This window comes from Bos taurus, chromosome 22 (genome assembly GCF_002263795.3).
Source record: "Bos taurus isolate L1 Dominette 01449 registration number 42190680 breed Hereford chromosome 22, ARS-UCD2.0, whole genome shotgun sequence".
In the NCBI taxonomy this organism is placed as follows: Eukaryota; Metazoa; Chordata; class Mammalia; order Artiodactyla; family Bovidae; genus Bos; species Bos taurus.
The window spans coordinates 30517903-30535688 of NC_037349.1; the positions used below are offsets into that span (position 1 = coordinate 30517903).

The 17786-nt window shown below is 41.5% G+C and overlaps 1 protein-coding gene across 28 annotated transcripts in view; it reads left to right on the forward strand.

Moving 5' to 3' along the window:
• Positions 1-17786, forward strand: part of FOXP1 (forkhead box P1) — a 627940-nt gene that overhangs the window by 455625 nt on the left and 154529 nt on the right. The gene's annotated exons all lie outside the window — the stretch shown is intronic.

Here is a 17786-nt window from a genome sequence, read left to right on the forward strand (position 1 = left end):
CCTGTCTGCTGTGGACATCCCTCGGGCTCCCCTCCCCTCTCCCCACACCCCTCCCCCAACCCTGACCCCCAACTTTGGTATAATTGGTAAGCCAGGTGCTAATTTTTTTTTTTTTCTATGTACTGGTCAGGGAATAGACAGGAAGTAGAAAATTAGCTCTTTTGATCTGAAGGGAATTGTTACTACTCTAAACCTTGTTTGTTAGTCCCCAGACTGAATATACTTAAATTTTAACCTCTAAATCAGCCATCTATTAGAACAGAAAAAGAAGTAGGCTCGGCCATTGTCCCCCCACCTCTCAAGGAAGAAACATTTCTATATATAAAATAAGTAAGTGCGTGTGTGTGTATATGTGTATGGCTCTTGCTAGGCTGACTTTTTCATGTTCAGAAGTTGTTCTACTTTGTGAGGGAAAAAAAAAATTATGTTGAGACTGCCTTAAGGACAATTTGTATAACAGTAGGAGTAATTGCAGGGAAAATGGAAAGAGTGACTGGAGATATTTACTCAGATGTTAGTGTAGGTGTGGGGGCCGAAAACCCAGTGTGGGAACAGTGGGCTGCTTTTCTTGGTATCGCAGTCTATTTGATGACCATCAAATTTCCCAGCTCGCTGGTTTTGTTTTTTCTGGATGGCATGTTTGATTATTTATCAGAAGGGGAAGGGAGTAGCTGAAGCAAATAAACATGTGACCAAGTTCTGTTTTGTTTTCCACTCAGAAAGCCATGCCCTTTAACAGACATACAGAAAAGAATAAATGCATTGTTTTATGATAAAAGGAAATTATATGTGTCATTTTCTTTTTTCTAAAGGCAACCAAGTTAACCCTTAAGACTCAGGAGCCTATATGCCTTCTGAGAGTCTGCCCAGCTGTTACTGAGAATTAATCTATTGCGGTGGATGATTTTATGGCACAGGATTTCCCAGGATTAGTTGTTCTGTAGTTTGGCTTTTCTAGGTGCTTTTCTTAGTTCTGCTTGCCTCAGTAGCTCTGTTTTTATGATGTGTGAGAGAGAGAGAGAGAGTGTTTGTGTGCGTGTGTGTTTTAAATAACGATGCCATTGGGTAAATCAGCAGTTCTTACAGTTTTGTTGAAGGCTATATTATGACTTTCCATTGAAACATAAACAGCTCAGTTAAAGGAAAATATACCAGAGTTTCTGTAATCAGTGAGCAGCAACATTTTATTAGTGGCCAACTTTTGCTTCTCTCTTAAAACGTGTCAGGCAGGTGGTATCCTTCAGAGAGTCTACTTGTAGGTTTCCAAGATACCCTCAAAACATCTTTCCATCTTTACTGTTATGACCTGCAGGGCTGTTGGTCGTCTCAGATCAAGTCCTCTAGAGACCTTGGGAAGGTCTCGAGTCTACATGAAATGTAGATTTTTTAAAACAAGCAAACCAAAAAAAAATGTTTTCTCTTTGTTTTCATCTTCTGGCAGGGCTTGCATCAGTGCCTGGCGACATTCTTTATACATAGGCACGCACTGACCTACATGTACATGCACAGACGGGCACGTTTTGTAATAACTGCAGCATGATTTTGTGCAGGGGCTGCCCCCTGTGTCCACACCCTGAACAAACGATCCTAGCATAGTGCCTGGCCTGGTCATATCAAGCCCTTATAAACCACAGCTGAAAATCTGTTTTGTTGCCTATACTGTCTTGGAATGTGAATTGGAAATATGAACACAGAGGGATTCCCTCTCCATTGACTATATAAGGGAACAATGCAGTCAACCCTCAAACACAGTGTAGCTTCCATCAGGATCGCCCTGCTTGCGTGTGCCTGGGAGGTGGCTTCGTGCTGGAGAGGACAACCATAGAAGCACTAACCTTTCCACTGCCTGTCTTCGTCACCTTGGGTGACTCTCCGAAAGGCACTTGAGTTGGATCATCATACTTTGTACTTATACAGAGCCTTTTGTCTGTACAAATCAAAGTGCCTGACTAATGCTAACTCATTAATACTCGGAACACCCTTGGGACATAGGTAGGCTGTGAAGATGATCCCTCTTTTGAGGTGGGAAAACGTCCTCTTGTTAAAATAGTTTATAATTTCCGGGTGTGTCTGTATTTCATGGTCAGGCAAGACCTGAAAAGGGTATGATCTAGATGCCATGAGGAACATTTTTCCTGTGACATACTCAGCCCTGACCACAGGCAGTCTCATGAGAAAGTATTTTGCTGTGAAGAAACTGGACTGGAAAATAAATCTAGTGCGTGGTGTTGATGGAGATGGAAGGGAGGAACTGCTGGAGAGTAATCATGCTGACTTTTAATCTCTTCAGCATCGAAGTTAGGAGTTTTTGGGTTTGTTTTTTTTTTTGGATACAGATAGGGCTAAAAATTTGATTTTTGTTTTGTTTCGCTTTAACTCAACGTGATGTTGGCAATTTAACTTCCACAAAAATCAAGTTAGTTGGTTCTTTGCAAAAAAACAGACACTGCTCATTGGCTGTGCAAAGTGAGAAGTTACTCTGTGGTTGTGGGCTTGGGGGCAAAAGATTTGAAACGCTCTGTTAACCCTCAGTGTTGCTGTGTGATTCTTGAATTCTCATGTGTCTTGGATTCCTTCCTATGGTTACTACTTAACAGAATAAAAATTAGTCACATGCCATCTGCAGTTTTAAGTCTACGTTCAGACCTTTTCTGGAAGGTTTCTAGAATAGGGTGGGGGTAGAATTTAGGTTGTTTGGTTCCCAGAACTGTTTGTTTGTTGGAAGCTAAACATAGAAATTAAGTTTGAAAAATCTCCATTCAAAGAATGTTTTTAATTTGAAAAAATGATTTTCAAAAGTGTGTAAATGATGATTCCAGTGTTGCTTCAGAAAAGTAATTTACATAAGCATGCCCCCAAATGTTGGCAGGGTATCATGTGTAGATGAGGCTATTACAGTTGACTTTTTCTTTTCTGAATTAACTTAGGCGTTTTTCGTATCTTCTAAGAGGAGTAATCGTTTTTAAGTGCTTTTCTAAACTTGAAGTCTAGCTGAGTTTCAGTGTTGCGCTTGTTTCAGGTGTGCCTGGCAGTGACTCAGGGCTGCACAGAACCTCTCTACACACACATATATATGTATGTGTGCATGCTTTGGACTTCCCAGGTGGTGCAAATGGTAAAGAACCAACCTGCTAATGCAGGAGGCATAAGAGATGGGAGCTTGATCCCTGGGTCAGAAAGATTCCTTGGAGGAGGGCACGGCAACCTACTCCAGTCTTCTTGCCTGGAGAATCCCATGGACAAAGCAGCCTGGTAGGCTACAGTCCATGGGGTCGCAAAGAGTCAGACATGACTGAAGCCACTTAGCATGCCTGCACATGTGCATCCTTTTTCCAGTTCCTTTCTACTATAGGTTATGACAAGATACTTAATATAGTTCCCTGTGCTATACGGTAGATCCTTGTTTGTCTTCTTATATATATAAAACTGTGTATATGTTAATCCCAAACTCCTAATTTATCCATCCCTCCACCTTGCTAATCATAAGTTTGTTTTCTATGTCTGTGAGTCTATTTCTATTTTATAAGTAAATTCATGGGTGTCACTTTTTAAAATTCCACATATAAGTGATGTCATATGATACTTATCTTTCTCCAACTTAAAAACTTAAGTGCTTATTCGACATCAGATCCTAGGCTATGCACGTTGTATATATTAATTATGATATAGGGACTGTTATTTCTTCTCATTTTAACAGCCGAAGAAACTGAGGCACAGAGAGATTAGGTAACTTGTCTAGGGTCACACAGGTTGCAAGTGGTGGAGCTGGGATTCAAATCAGCCAGAATGACTGATGGACACTTCACGACCATGTGCTGCTTCTCTAGAAGTACATTAATGTTTTATAAAGTAAACCTGTCTTTCTTTGGAAGTGCTATGCCTCTCCCAAGGTCAGTAATTCCCCCAAATTCCCAGGGAATCCCTATTTCCTCATGCCTGGAGACTCAAGTTCCACCTTATGCTGCAGTGACCAGAAGTTCGAAAGATCACTGTTACCCCATGAGCACAAGTCTGTGAATACTATTGTCCATCTGATGAACACAGTTTTGTTTTTAACCTCCCTTTTAAGAAAATATTTCTTAATTTCTTGACCAGAGTTATCAGATCTTCCAAAAGGTCACTACAAAGTTCCTTTGAGTGTTGCTTAGATTAACTCACTGTATTCTTCTAGATATTTCTAAATTTTTCTGTAATGATCTGTCCTGTCTAGCATGTGAATGCAGCTCCCATGTGAATGCAGGAATTCCAAGTCCATGGATGTGTACATTAGGGGCCTTTTTGAGTTATGTCATTCTTGAAGTAAAAAGGAAGGTATTCTAAGCTAGACTGCATGACCTTGGGCATACTCGATAAGCTTTCTGTCTACATAAAACAATTTATAGCCAAGCTGGATACCGAGATTCCTCTGGGCTCATTAGACAATACTCTGATTTTCTCAGTGTCTCTCTAAAGGGGCTAAGCCAGTGAGTGGATTGAGATCACTGGGGAAGAAGAATCTTTGTTTCCCACAAAAGATCTTTTCTCATTTATGGGGCTGCATACTGTAGCACCGCTGCTGCTGCTGCTAAGTCGCTTCAGTCGCGTCCGACTCTGTGCGGCCCCATAGACGGCAGCCCACCAGGCTCCCCCGTCCCTGGGATTCTCCAGGCAGGAACACTGGAGTGGGTTGCCATTTCCTTCTCCAATACATGAAAGTGAAAAGAGAAAGTGAAGTCGCTCAGTTGTGTCCGACTTCTAGCGACCCCATGGACTGCAACCTACCAGGCTCCTCCGTCCATGGGATTTTCCAGGCTAGAACACTGGAGTGGGTTGCCATTTCCTTTTCCAATACATGAAAGTGAAAAGGGAAAGTGAAGTCACTCAGTGGTATCCGACTCTTAGTGACCCCATGAACTGCATCCTACGAGGCTCCTCTGTCCATGGGTTTTTCCAGGCAAGAGTACTGGAGTCGGGTACCATTGCCTTCTCTGGCTGTAGCACTAGTTTCCATTAAATAAGTAATTGTCATGTATAGGTGCTGTGCTAAGGGTTGTGTTTATCTCACATAATCTGTAGAATTTAACCTCTCTGTTCCTATGTTTCTGTATATGTTAACTGGGTATAATACTGCTTTAAAGGACTGTGAAAATTAAATGAGATCGTGTACCAGCACTGTTCAGTAGTTGTCAGGCAATATATACTCACAAAATGGCAACTTACATTAGTATCTTCCCTATCCCCACCAGCCAGAAATCACAAGTTTTTAGGATACATTTAATTGGAAATGCAGATCAAAGCCACAGTAAGATGTCACTTCACACCCATTAGAATGACTCTTATCAAGAAGACAATAAATAACAAAGAGTTTGTGAGGATATGAAGAATGGTAAACTCTTCTGCACTGCTAGGGGGAATGTAAAATGGTACAACCACTATGGAAAACAGTGTGGAAGTTCCTCAAAAAATTAAAAATAGGGCTGTCATACAATCGAGCAATTCCACTTCTGGGTATGTACCCAAAGGAAATGAAATCATTACCTGGAAAAAATATCTACAGCCCCATGTTCATTGCAGCATTATGTACAGTAGCCAAGATATGGAAAAACAAAACCTAAATGTCCTTCAATAGATGGATGATATATGTGTATATATATGTATACACATATGTATATGTATGTGTGTGTGTGTACACACATATATACACATATATGTATGTGATATACATACATACACACACACAGGGAATAATATTCACCCATAAAAAGGAAATCCTGTCATTTTTAGCAACATGGGTGGGTCTTTAGAACGTCCTGCTAAGTAAAATAAGTCAGAGAAAGACAAATAGTTATAATCTTACTTGTATTTGGAATTTAACATGATCAAACTCATAAAAACAAAGGACAGGTGGGTGATTGCCAGAGTTTGAGGATTAGGGAAATGGGTGGTGTGTCAAAAGCTATAAAGATAAGTTTTGAGGATGTCACATACAGCATGGTGACTGAAGTTAATAATACTGTATTGTGTATTTGGAAGTGGGTAGCAGAGTAGATCCTAGAAGTTCTCAATCACTTAACACCCCCACCACCACTTAGACAAGTAACAGGGAGCTGTAGTAGAATGTGAGAATCTACAGTGGATTGTAAGCACAAGGGCCAGAAATCCTATTGGATCGCCCCACCTGGAAGGTGGAGAAAGGTGGGTCGAACTTAAACAAAGGGGGAGCAGAGACACAGGTGTTGGACTGCGTAAACTGCAGCTGGACTTCAGTCAAATTGAAATCTATCCTCTCTCAGCTCAGTGTCCCCTTTGTTTGCTGTACGAACAACTCTTTCTGCAAAAGTCCAAGGTTGGCTCAGTTGAACCATGGAACGGGGACATGTCCCTACTGGGGCTTGAAGAAAGGATCAACGTCAGAGGATGATGGTGACAGCATCAGCATCAGATGGTTCACCCTGGGTAGGTAATTGTGAGGGGCTTTTGGAGATCTTCCTGTCTGCCTGCTTGGGGATGGCCCTCCCAGCAGTAGAGACCCAGGATGCTGGTGGCACTCAGAGGCACCGCTGCTCCCTGGGGTCCCAAGGGAAGGATTCCACTACCTGAAGGAACTGGATGAGATTTTAGGAAAAGGTAGAATGTGGTTTTTTTTTTTTAAGATTTATTTTACTTTTCAAACAACTTTATCGAGATAACTTTGACATAAAAGAGACACGTGTACCCCAATGTTCATCGCAGCACTGTTTATAATAGCCAGGACATGGAAGCAACCTAGATGTCCATCAGCAGATGAATGGATAAGAAAGCTGTGGTACATATACACAATGGAGTATTACTCAGCCAGTAAAAAGAATACATTTGAATCAGTTCTAATGAGGTGGATGAAACTGGAGCCTATTATACAGAGTGAAGTAAGCCAGAAGGAAAAGCACCAATACAGTATACTAATGCATATGTATGGAATTTAGAAAGATGGTAACAATAACCCTGTGTATGAGACAGCAAAAGAGACACTGATGTATGGAACAGTCTTATGGACTCTGTGGGAGAGGGAGAGGGTGGGAAGATTTGGGAGAATGGCATTGAAACATGTAAGATATCATGTATGAAACGAGATGCCAGTCCAGGTTCAATGCACGATACTGGATGCTTGGGGCTAGTGCACTGGGACGACCCAGAGGGATGGTATGGGGAGGGAGGTGGGAGGAGGGTTCAGGATGGGGAGCACATGTATACCTGTGATGGATTCATTTTGATATTTGGCAAAACTAATACAATTATGTAAAGTTTAAAAATAAAATAAAATTAAACTTTGATTCAAAAAAAAAAAAAAAGAAATAGTATGTGTATTAAGGTATACAGCTTGTTCTCATATAGCTGTACATTGCGAAAAGATCACCACAGTGAAATTAAATAGCTTGTCCATCACCTCTATATAATTACCCTTTTGTGTATATAGTGAGAGGATTTAAGATGTATCCTCTTAGAAAACTCCACGCATGTAGTACAGTATTACTGAGTATAGTCATGGTGCCGTAGGTTACATTCGCAGAGCTTATTCATCTCTGAACCTTCCTGGCCTTTGACGAGTACCTTGCTGTCTCCCCTCCTTCCAGCCCCTGGCAACCACCATCCTACTCTGCTTTGAATTCAACTCTTTACAATTCTATTTATAGATCAGATCTTGGAATATTTGCCTGGGAAGGGTAAAGTTTAAATGGAGAAGATACTTGGATGCCAGGTAAATGCAGGCAGAGAACACAAGAGAATTACAGATATGACTGTGACTCCAAGAGTCCTGGGAACAGGAAGATCTGGTTGGGAAAAAAGAAAGCAAGTCTTCAGTGTGGGGAAAAGAGGCAAATACGCTGGGACGTGTGATACTGTGGAAGGCTTTTTCTTTCATCCCTGAGGCAGTGGGGTGCACATTCATCTGTGCCTTTTTGGCTCCAGAGGACTGTGTGTCCATATGCCAGGATTACCCTTGGCCATATTTGGTCTAATCATTGACCTTGGTAGAATGTGAGTATCAAGTTCTCAGAAGACAATGTTTGTTTGTTTTTGTATTTCTCTCCTAACCACTCACTAGACTTGTGACCTTGGGCAAGTCACCAAACCTCACCATCTTAGCTTTTCCATTTTACATCGATAATTATAAATGTTTCCCTTACTTGCCTTAGAAATGCTTGGGAACAAAAGAAAAAAAAATTTTTTTTAAGTGTAAAGCAACTAACTGGCATAGTGCCTGGCACATAGTAAGCAGTTCAGTACATCATTTTTATTTTAGTAATTTTAAACATGGGGAGTTATTAGTTTCCCCTTGCCCCCGTTTCTAGATGTTCCTCATTTCTTTAAGTTCTTATGCAGGTGTGATCTTTGCTGTTTGAAATGACTGCTTTGAAAGTGTAAATTATTAGAAAATACTTGGATTTTTCTATCTAGGCTAACTTTGGCCAAGAGTGAGTAGTTCCAAACTTTTTTTTCCTAAGTATTCTTTTGGCTGTAGCAGGTCTTAGTTCTGACACGTGGGGTCTTTTAGTTGCGACACATGGGGTCTTTTAGTTGCAGCATGTGGGATCTAGTTCTTCGACCAGGGATCACACTCAGGCCCTTGCACTTGCAGCACGGCAGCTTAGCCGCTGGACCACCAGGCACATCACAATTAGTTCCAAATTTTAGATTATTAGTCCATTTTGGTCTTTCTCCTCTTCCCATTTCTGTTTCTTTCTTTTGTCTTTTATCTCAGCTGAACTTGGTTCTCCCTCTTGTTTCTTTGCCTAAAATTCAATTAAGGAAAGAAAGGTAATTAGCAAAGGTGAATTATTCTAAGGGTTTAAGTTCCTTTTAGGGCATCAGAAGTACGTGTGGTTTACGTCACAAGAAGAAGAGGGGATATAGCATCATTTGCTTGGGCTGAAAATAAGTCCAGTGTTACTAGTAAAATCATAGGAAATTCTCCTTTATTTGAGCATGATTCCAGCCTGGTTTTTCTGCAGCTTTCAAAATTAGCAAGTCTCACTCCAAGGTATGAAAAGATAAGAATCTGGATTATTCATAATGAGAGTCACTGGGCTGCACCCTCATAAAAAGCAATTGCAGAAAACAACAGGTTATTACAGTGAGTTCATAGATCCCTTTGATTCATTTATTCTTGCATTTGACAACCCCCCGCCCAAACCCCGTTTCTACTTTGGAACCATGGAAAAGGACCAGGCCAGTGTATTTACTCATTTTTGGATACAGTCTGGTCCTTCCTTAACAAGGGGAAATGGATTTGCTGCAGCATCCAGCTTAACATTTTAGACATTCTCTAATAAACGTGACTTCTGTTTGACTTCATTGCAATGCTCATGCTGCCTCCAGTCACAGCACCCCAGGCTGTGGTCTTGTCAACTCTCATAAGCTAGACAGGCTCAGGCTTGGGCAGTGCTTGAATGGAATCCTTCCAAACACAACTCAGGTGCCGGAGACTCGGTGGTGGTGATTCAGCGTCTGGCACTGACTCCAGCCAGGAGCAGCCAACAGGGGCCTCAGCAAGGTGGTTATAGGGCCCTATGTTAATAGGTATATGGAGTAAGAGTGTGATGGTGGGGCTTTTTCTCCCCTCTTATATAAGACTTCAAACAGACTTTCTGACTGTTGTGGTCATTAAACTTATTTCAGCTGCTTTTGCAAGAGGATCATAGATGTCCTTTTTCTGTCTTATGAAAATTCCTAACTTTGACCTTATTTGGCAGGAAGCATCTTATACACACCTTAAAATAAAAAAGGTTATTCATAACTGCAAGTGAATATAGGGTTTGCTGACCCTTTTTCTGCTTCCTAAGTTTCCTTTGTGGGTGGGGCTTATAGCAAAATGCCTCCTCCTGTCTACAGCCTTGTGGTATTTCTGTGTCTCTTGTAGTGGCTGCATGAGATGGCGTTTGAACCCTGTAGCATGAATACTTGGAGAAGGCAGTGGCAACCCACTCCAGTACTCTTGCCTGGAAAATCCCATGGATGGAGGAGCCTGGTAGGCTGCAGTCCATGGGGCCGCTAAGAGTCGGATACAACTGAGAGACTTGACTTTCACTTTTCACTTTCATGCATTGGAGAAGGAAACGGCAACCCACTCCAGTGTTCTTGCCTGGAGAATCCCAGGGACGGGGGAGCCTGGTGGGCTGCCGTCTATGGGGTCGCACAGAGTCGGACACGACTGAAGTGACTTAGCAGCAGCAGCAACATGAATGCTGGTAAATCATGGCGTGGTGCAAAAGCACAGCTGCAGAACTGTTCTCCTTCCCAGCTTTTCTGAGGTGTTTTTAAAAAAGAAAAAGGAAATGACATTTGTCATCTTTTCTCCTAAGAAAATACACTCTAATAGATTGCCTGCATTTCCATACATACACAGACACGCTCCCAACTTACCTGTACTCATGTCTTTGCATTATTTGTTAGATTTTAAAGTAAAGCAAAGGATATATGACTATTAAATGTCATAACAGTGATCACCATCTTAGGTATAACTTAATATAAAACCAGGGAATTCCCTGGTGGTCCAGTGGCTAAGACTCTGTGCTCCCAATACAGGGGAGCTGGGTTCGATCTCTGATCAGGGAACTGGATCCCATGTGCTACAAGTAAGACTCTATGCAGCCAAATAATTAAAAATAAATATTTTTTAAAAAAAGGATATAAAATCACATCAGTAAGGATGTGGGAAAACTGGCCTTGGAAGTAGATCTAGGGGTTTGAGCTGGTGTGAAACAGTAAAGAAATTGCAGTGGTCCAAGTGGTGGATGGGACGCTGTTTGGTGGCTTCATCTTTCCCCATGCCCACAGGTGGGGCAACACTGCTTATCGCTCTGTCTTTGCAATTAGGACAGTGATGACGATGGGGAACTTTGACTTTTCTGTTTCGTGTCCCTTTTGGTCTTAACTTGAACATGTAGTTTTGGAGAGTTGTAGGAGTGGGATGGTCTCTGCTCCAGTTTTCTACCATGTCTGTCCAGCTATTGTCTCATAAACTCACTTGCAGAGGCTGTGGCACATTTGGAGAAAGCCATGCCCTCTAAATACTCGCTGCTCTAGAACACCTTCAAAGTATAGGATGCTTTATGAAGCTGTCAGAGCTCTGAGAGTGGATGATGCTACATAGAACTTTTCTCTTCTAGGTCATTGATCCACATCCAGTACCCCAGATAATGTAAGGCATTGCTTGTCGGCCCCACCTGCTTTTAGTGGGGAGGAGTCAAGCGAATCAACTACCAGTGAACTAATGCACAGAGTCTATGTCTTTATTTGGACGTCACAGATTAGACCAAACAGTGACTGGTGAAAAGGTTCTTGGATGATTTTTCACTGGTTTTTGTGACTTTCTGTGTATTAAAGTTCAAATAGAGTATGTTTTTGATTGTTATTTACTTAAGTGTTAGTCACTCAGTCATGCCTGCCTCTTTGCGACCCCGTGGACTGCAGCCCACCAGGCTCCTCTGTCCATGAGATTTTCCAGGCAAGGATACTGGAGTGGGTTGCTATTTCCTTCTCCAGGGGATCTTCCCAACCCAGGCATCGAACCCGGGTCTCCTGCACTGCAGGCAGATTCTTTACCAACTGAACTACGAGGGAAGCCCCCATGTCACCAGTAATGACTCAAGAGTCTGCTGTGGAGCTGTCTTTCTTTGTGTATCTAGTATTTGTACAGTCATTAGAATTGAAATTTTCCTTGGACACCTAATATTTTCATATTGATAATGGCTGAATTTCTTCTGTGAGATTAGCTCACTTTTCCATTTTCTTGTGATAACCAAGTTGCTCCATTTGTAAATTCTGTGCATATTGTTTTCTCGACTTTTTGTGACCCCATGGACTGCAGCATGCCAGGCTTCCCTGTTGTTCACTATCTCCTGCTCAAATTCATGTCCATTCAGTCAGTGATGCTATCTAGCCATCTCATCTTCTGCCATCCTTTTCTCCTCTTCCTTCATCATCAGGGTCTTTTCCAGTGTGAGGAGGACTCTGCATCAGATGGCCAAAGTATTGGAGCTTTAACTTCAGCATCAGTCCTTCCAATGAATATTCAGGGTTGATTTCCTTTAGGATTGACTCGTTTAATCTCCCGTGAGGTTCAAGGGATTCTCAAGGGTGTTCTTCAGCACCACAGTTTGAAAGCATCAATTCTTTGCCGTTCAGCCTTCTTTATGGTCTAACTCTCACATCCATACATGATTATTGGAAAAACTATATCTGTGACTATTCAGACCTTTGTTGGCAAAGTGATGTCTTTGCTTTTTAATATGCTGTCTAGGTTTGTCAAAACTGTCCTTCCAAGGAGCAAGCGTCTTTTAATTTCATGGCTACAGTCACCATTCACAGTGATTGGAATCCAAGAAAATAAAATCTGTCACAGCTTTCACTTTCTCCCCTTCTAATTGCCATGAAGTGATGGGACTGGAGGCCATGATCTTAGTTTTCTGAATGTTGAGTTTTAAGCCAGCTTTTTCACTCTCCCATTTCACCTTTATCAAGAGGCTCTTTAGTTCCTCTTCATTTTCTGCCATTATAGTGGTGTCATCTTCATGTATAAGGTTGTTGCTATTTCTCCTGGCAGTCTGGATTCCAACTTGTGATTCATCCAGCCTGGCATTTCCATAATGTATTCTTCATATAAGTAAAATAAACAGGTGACAATATACAGCCTTGTCATACTTCTTTCCCAATTTTGAACCAGTCAGTTGTTCCATGTAAGGTTCTAACTGTTGTTTCTTGACTATATATATTTTTTTTAATTTTTTTTTTTTTTGCATTTTTTTGGAAAACTCACTGCCTTGGAATGTTTGCTCTGTGCAAATGCTTCTAGTTCTGTCAGCCACTGTCATTTCTTTTCTTAAAGTAACCTAACAGACCTGCTTTTCATCATGTGCTGGATGCTTACCATGTCCAGAGCAAGGGGGTGATGGAGTTTCCCTGCACACTCATTTCTGGGTAATACTACAAAGCGATCTTCAAACTGGGTTCCATGATGAGTATTCCTGTTAATATGGTCATTAGTTGCTGGAGTTGGACCAAAATAGCAGATTAGGCGAAAAAGCTTTCTAGAGGACTTGAGTTGTCTATAGAGGTTGAAAAATAGAGGAGAGAACATGACTTCTTTCCTACTAAACTTCCCATATGACTTTTTATTGCTGGATTTTCTTCCTACCCAATCTGTGCAATGACTGTTGATTAGCCTGTGGAATTGTCTGAGAAACAAGTTTGATCTTGAGGGGTGGGGAGAATCTAGGAAAAGAAACTAGAGGAAGGGTGGCTGACTCAGACCAGCCTTTGAAGCTGGAAATGGGACAGCTTCTCAGGCATGCAGGAAGCCACCAGCCCTTCTCCACTGGCCAGTAGGGCATGTGCTGTCTTTGTGCTGAGTGCCGAGAGCCTCATACTAGAATGAGATCCACTCTGAACAGCTACAAATGACCTGTAGGAAGAAGAAACACTTGTTCACTGTTCGCAAGTAGTTTGAAACAATTTCAGATAGAGGAGCACGTGGATACATTCTGTTTTCCTGTCCCAGTTCTTCCTCAGAAAATAAAAAAAATGTGTTTGAGCTTTTAAGAATAGCTAATTAGTAACATCCTTGAATCTTAGCTCAATTCTAAAATTATTCTGGCCAACTGATTGAAAGCTCTGTTTATATAAAATTGTGTCCCATAGAATCTTCTGAGAATCTTGGATTACAGATAGCAGCCTATGACAAGTTGGCAAACTTATCCTGTAAAGGGCCAGGCAGGAAATACTGTAGGCATTAATAGTCTCTGTCACAAGTACGTAACTCTCTTTTGTGGCCTAAAAGCAGCTATAGGTAATACGGAAGTAGATGAATGTGACTGTGTTCCAATAAAACTTTATTTGTGGACACTGAAACTTACATTCCATGTTATTTTCACGTCAAAAAAAATTTTTTTGTTGTTATTCTCCCAACTGTTTAAATAAGTAAAAACCATTCTTATCTCATGGGCTGAACAAAAACAGATAATGGGTTGGATTTGGTCCCCGGACTAAAATTTGCTGACCCGTGACCTAAAATGCAGCCACAAAATTAAAAGACGCTTACTCCTTGGAAGGAAAGTTATGACCAACCTAGATAGCATATTCAAAAGCAGAGACATTACTTTGCCAACAAAGGTCCGTCTAGTCAAGGCTATGGTTTTTCCAGTGGTCATGTATGGATGTGAGAGTTGGACTGTGAAGAAGGCTGAGTGCTGAAGAATTGATGCTTTTGAACTGTGGTGTTGGAGAAGACTCTTGAGAGTCCGTTGGACTGCAAGGAGATCCAACCAGTCCATCCTAAAGGAGATCAGTCCTGGGTGTTCTTTGGAAGGACTGATGCTAAAGCTGAAACTCCAGTACTTTGGCCACCTCGTGCGAAGAGTTGACTCATTGGAAAAGACCCTGATGCTGGGAGGGATTGGGGGCAGGAGGAGAAGGGGATGACAGAGGATGAGATGGCTGGATGGCATCACCGACTTGATGGACGTGAGTTTGCGTGAACTCCTGGAAATAATGATGGACAGTGAGGCCTGGCGTGCTGCAGTTCATGGGGTCATAAAGAGTCGGACAGGACTGTGCGACTGAACTGAACTGAACTGACCTAAAATGCCACAGTGCTTCATATTTTTTTAAGACTTCCATGTGTCAGTACTGATCTCAAGCCTCATGATCAAGTGTGTTACATTAAAAAAAAAAAAATTATTTTCTTCTACTGGCTTGCTTTTATGTATATGCACACGTTTACTCAAACCATATTTTAGGTAAACACATTGGTGTTTCTTGAAATATGATAAACATCTTTTTTGAATGTCGGCTACTTTGATCAACATGCTAAACATAGTGTACCTCATAGGATGCCTCACCCCCAAATATAAGCACCTGCTATGAACTCGAGATGTAAATACCTCAAAAGTGGCAAACGTGCTTATGTAAAATGTAATTTGTAAATAACAGATGGCACTTATTTACTAGGAATGGGAGGCAGTGATGAGAATGAAGTCATCTGGAACCAAAAGAATGAAAAATGCATCAAAATTGTCCAGGTCCCCAGTTAGGGTGAAACTGACTAGCATGCTACCAAACTACAACCCAGCCCCAGTCCCCCTGAGTCTCTGTGCCCAGCGTAGGCTGTGGTCCCCGGCGTGCCTACCACAAGGTGCCTCCAAGAGACTGAGGCCTCAACGACAACCAAACAAGAGAGGGAGGCAGTGTATGTCTTCTGTTCCTGTTAGCTCGCAGGGCGATTGATTTTAGCTTTTGAAGAATGATAAATAGAATTGTGTGCAGCTGGGCTGTAAGTGGCTGGCTTTATCAGTTGCCTCCATGCTGACATCTTCAACCTGTATCTTTACTGTAACCCACAGGCCTGGCCTTCAAGTACAGCACCACGTTATCCAAGGCCAGGCGATTGTCACATCTGTTCTAAAGCAAGTGTTGACTTAACCCAGCCCAGGAAACTGCCACCGAGAGAAAAAGGTCTCCAGAGATTGTATGGGACCTTTTAAGTTACTTACGCCAACAGTTGGCCTGCAACTTGAGTCACAGCTGAAACCAGTGTTTTACAAGTTCTTATTTATTCATATTCTCTCTCTCACACACACACAGTAGCTATGTGTATCTTTATTTGGAAGCCCAAAGAATCTACTTGTATCTTGAAACAATATGTCTTAAAGAGACCTTTCTTCAGTCACGACTGAGATGCTATTATAAAAATATAAAAAAATCCATCCTCATTTCTTAGCTGTGTTGGGACACATCTCTGAGGTTCAGGCAGTAGAATCTGAGATGAAAGACATGAATCTCCTTTTCATGATTTTGGTGCATGAAACAGGTAAAATTCACTATCAAGTCAGCATGTGTGGGGAACAGATTGCATCCAGGTCTCCGATGCAGTTCCCAAATGGGATTCGACCTGTCATTCCCATGTTTTTCTGACAGTGACTTTGACAGTAAGCATCTTAGACTCTGTACACATGGTAGATACTGGGGATTTGTATGATAATGATGATAATGTCAAATACATAGTCTCATACACAAAGGATTTATTTTTCTTCTTTTTGGTGATTTAAAATCCAGATTACAGTGATTTAAATATCATGGGAATCCGAAAAGCAAATACCCTTTAATGATTGATTTCATTGCACTTTATAAATTCTAATAAATTAGGCTTTCACATTCTGGCTGAGACCTCAGTTGACTTTTTTGAAGGGTGTGGAGTATTAGTGCTTTGCCCCACCTTTGTTCTCATACTGATGAGGAGGCCAGGGAATTATTATGGGATAATTCATAACAGTTCATATCAAGATAAATAATTCCTTTTACTAGCGTTGTCTCTCTATCCCAATATTTGAAGTTGTTTTCCCTGTTTGTGTTCATTTTGAGGACAAAATCTGCTGTTTAGTTGCAGAGTCATGTCTGAGTCTTTTGTGACCCCCATGGACTGTGGCCTACCAGTTTCCTCTGTCCATAGGATCTTACAGGCAAGAATACTGGAGTGGATTGCCATTTCCTTCTCCAGGGTATCTTCCCAATGGTGCCAGTGGTAAAGAACCCACCTGGCAGTACAGGAGACATAAGAAACGCGAGTTCGTTCTGGGTTGGGAAGACCCCCTGGAGGAGGGCACAGCAACCCACTCCAGTATTGTTGCCAGGAGAATCCCATGGACAGAGGAGCCTGGCAGGCTAAAGTCCATAGGGTCACAGAGTCAAATACGACTGAAGTGACTTAGCATGAATGCATGCATTACACATTTTCATCATTTGTTATTTCTTCAGTAGTTTGACTAAAATTTCTTTCATGTTCATACAAGATCCTCAGTCTTTTCTGTTCCTGTGCTTCTATCTTTAATTCTCTTCTTTGCTGGGGCTTTTGTCTGAAATGCTGTGAAAAGGCTGGCACTCTTAACGTGACTATGTAATTCAATATATCCCATGTTAGGTCTGAAAACTATGTTCTACACATAAATGACTTTTCCCTTCTTCCCAGCAGGAAAATTGCAAGGATTCCAGTAGCTAATTTTGAGATGTATAGAGCCAGCTCAGTAAACATTTGTTGAAAATTTAACTTTGAGTCCTATGCTTTCTCTTGTTGAAGTGCATTTATGAGAACATGCTCATATCAGAATAGTTTCTTTGTGTGTATCAACTTTTTTTAAGGACACTTAATAGTATGCCTTTTGCTTAAATGAGAAGCTTATTGTATAGATTCTCTGAGAATTGAGTATTTGAAAATCAAATTCCTGCTCTCCAAGTATTTGATGAAACATGGTAAATTATTTTAACAAATATTTGTGGCTCTGGAGTTGCCATTACTCTGATTTTCTTGGCTTGATCCCTTTTGGTCTTAGATGGACCTTACCTTTCTCTTCCCCACCATATCTTTCTCCACACATTCTTTTCACATTCATCTCCACACCTTCTGTCTGCCTTTCCAACTAGTAGCCAGACCCTTCTTTGCTTACCCTGGGAACTCTGACGGTAGCAATTAAAATATATAACACTTCCCCTTCCTACATTAAAAAGCAGTAAAACCTTCATGTGAAATAACTAAGGGGACATACATAGTAGGAGGAGGGGTTCTTGCTCCTGCAGGCACCTTGCAGTGGGGACTATTTTTCTTATATGATATAAATGAAATCTTCACTCTGCCCACTTGTACACCTACGCATGTACTGAGCGTCTCCAAGGAGACAAGGAAACCCGGAGTCCAGTGATGGTGAATCCTCCTCAGAGACAGCAGGCTGGAGTCTCAGGCAACTCTCCCAGGCGTCTTGGCTTCCAGATGCCCCTCTCAG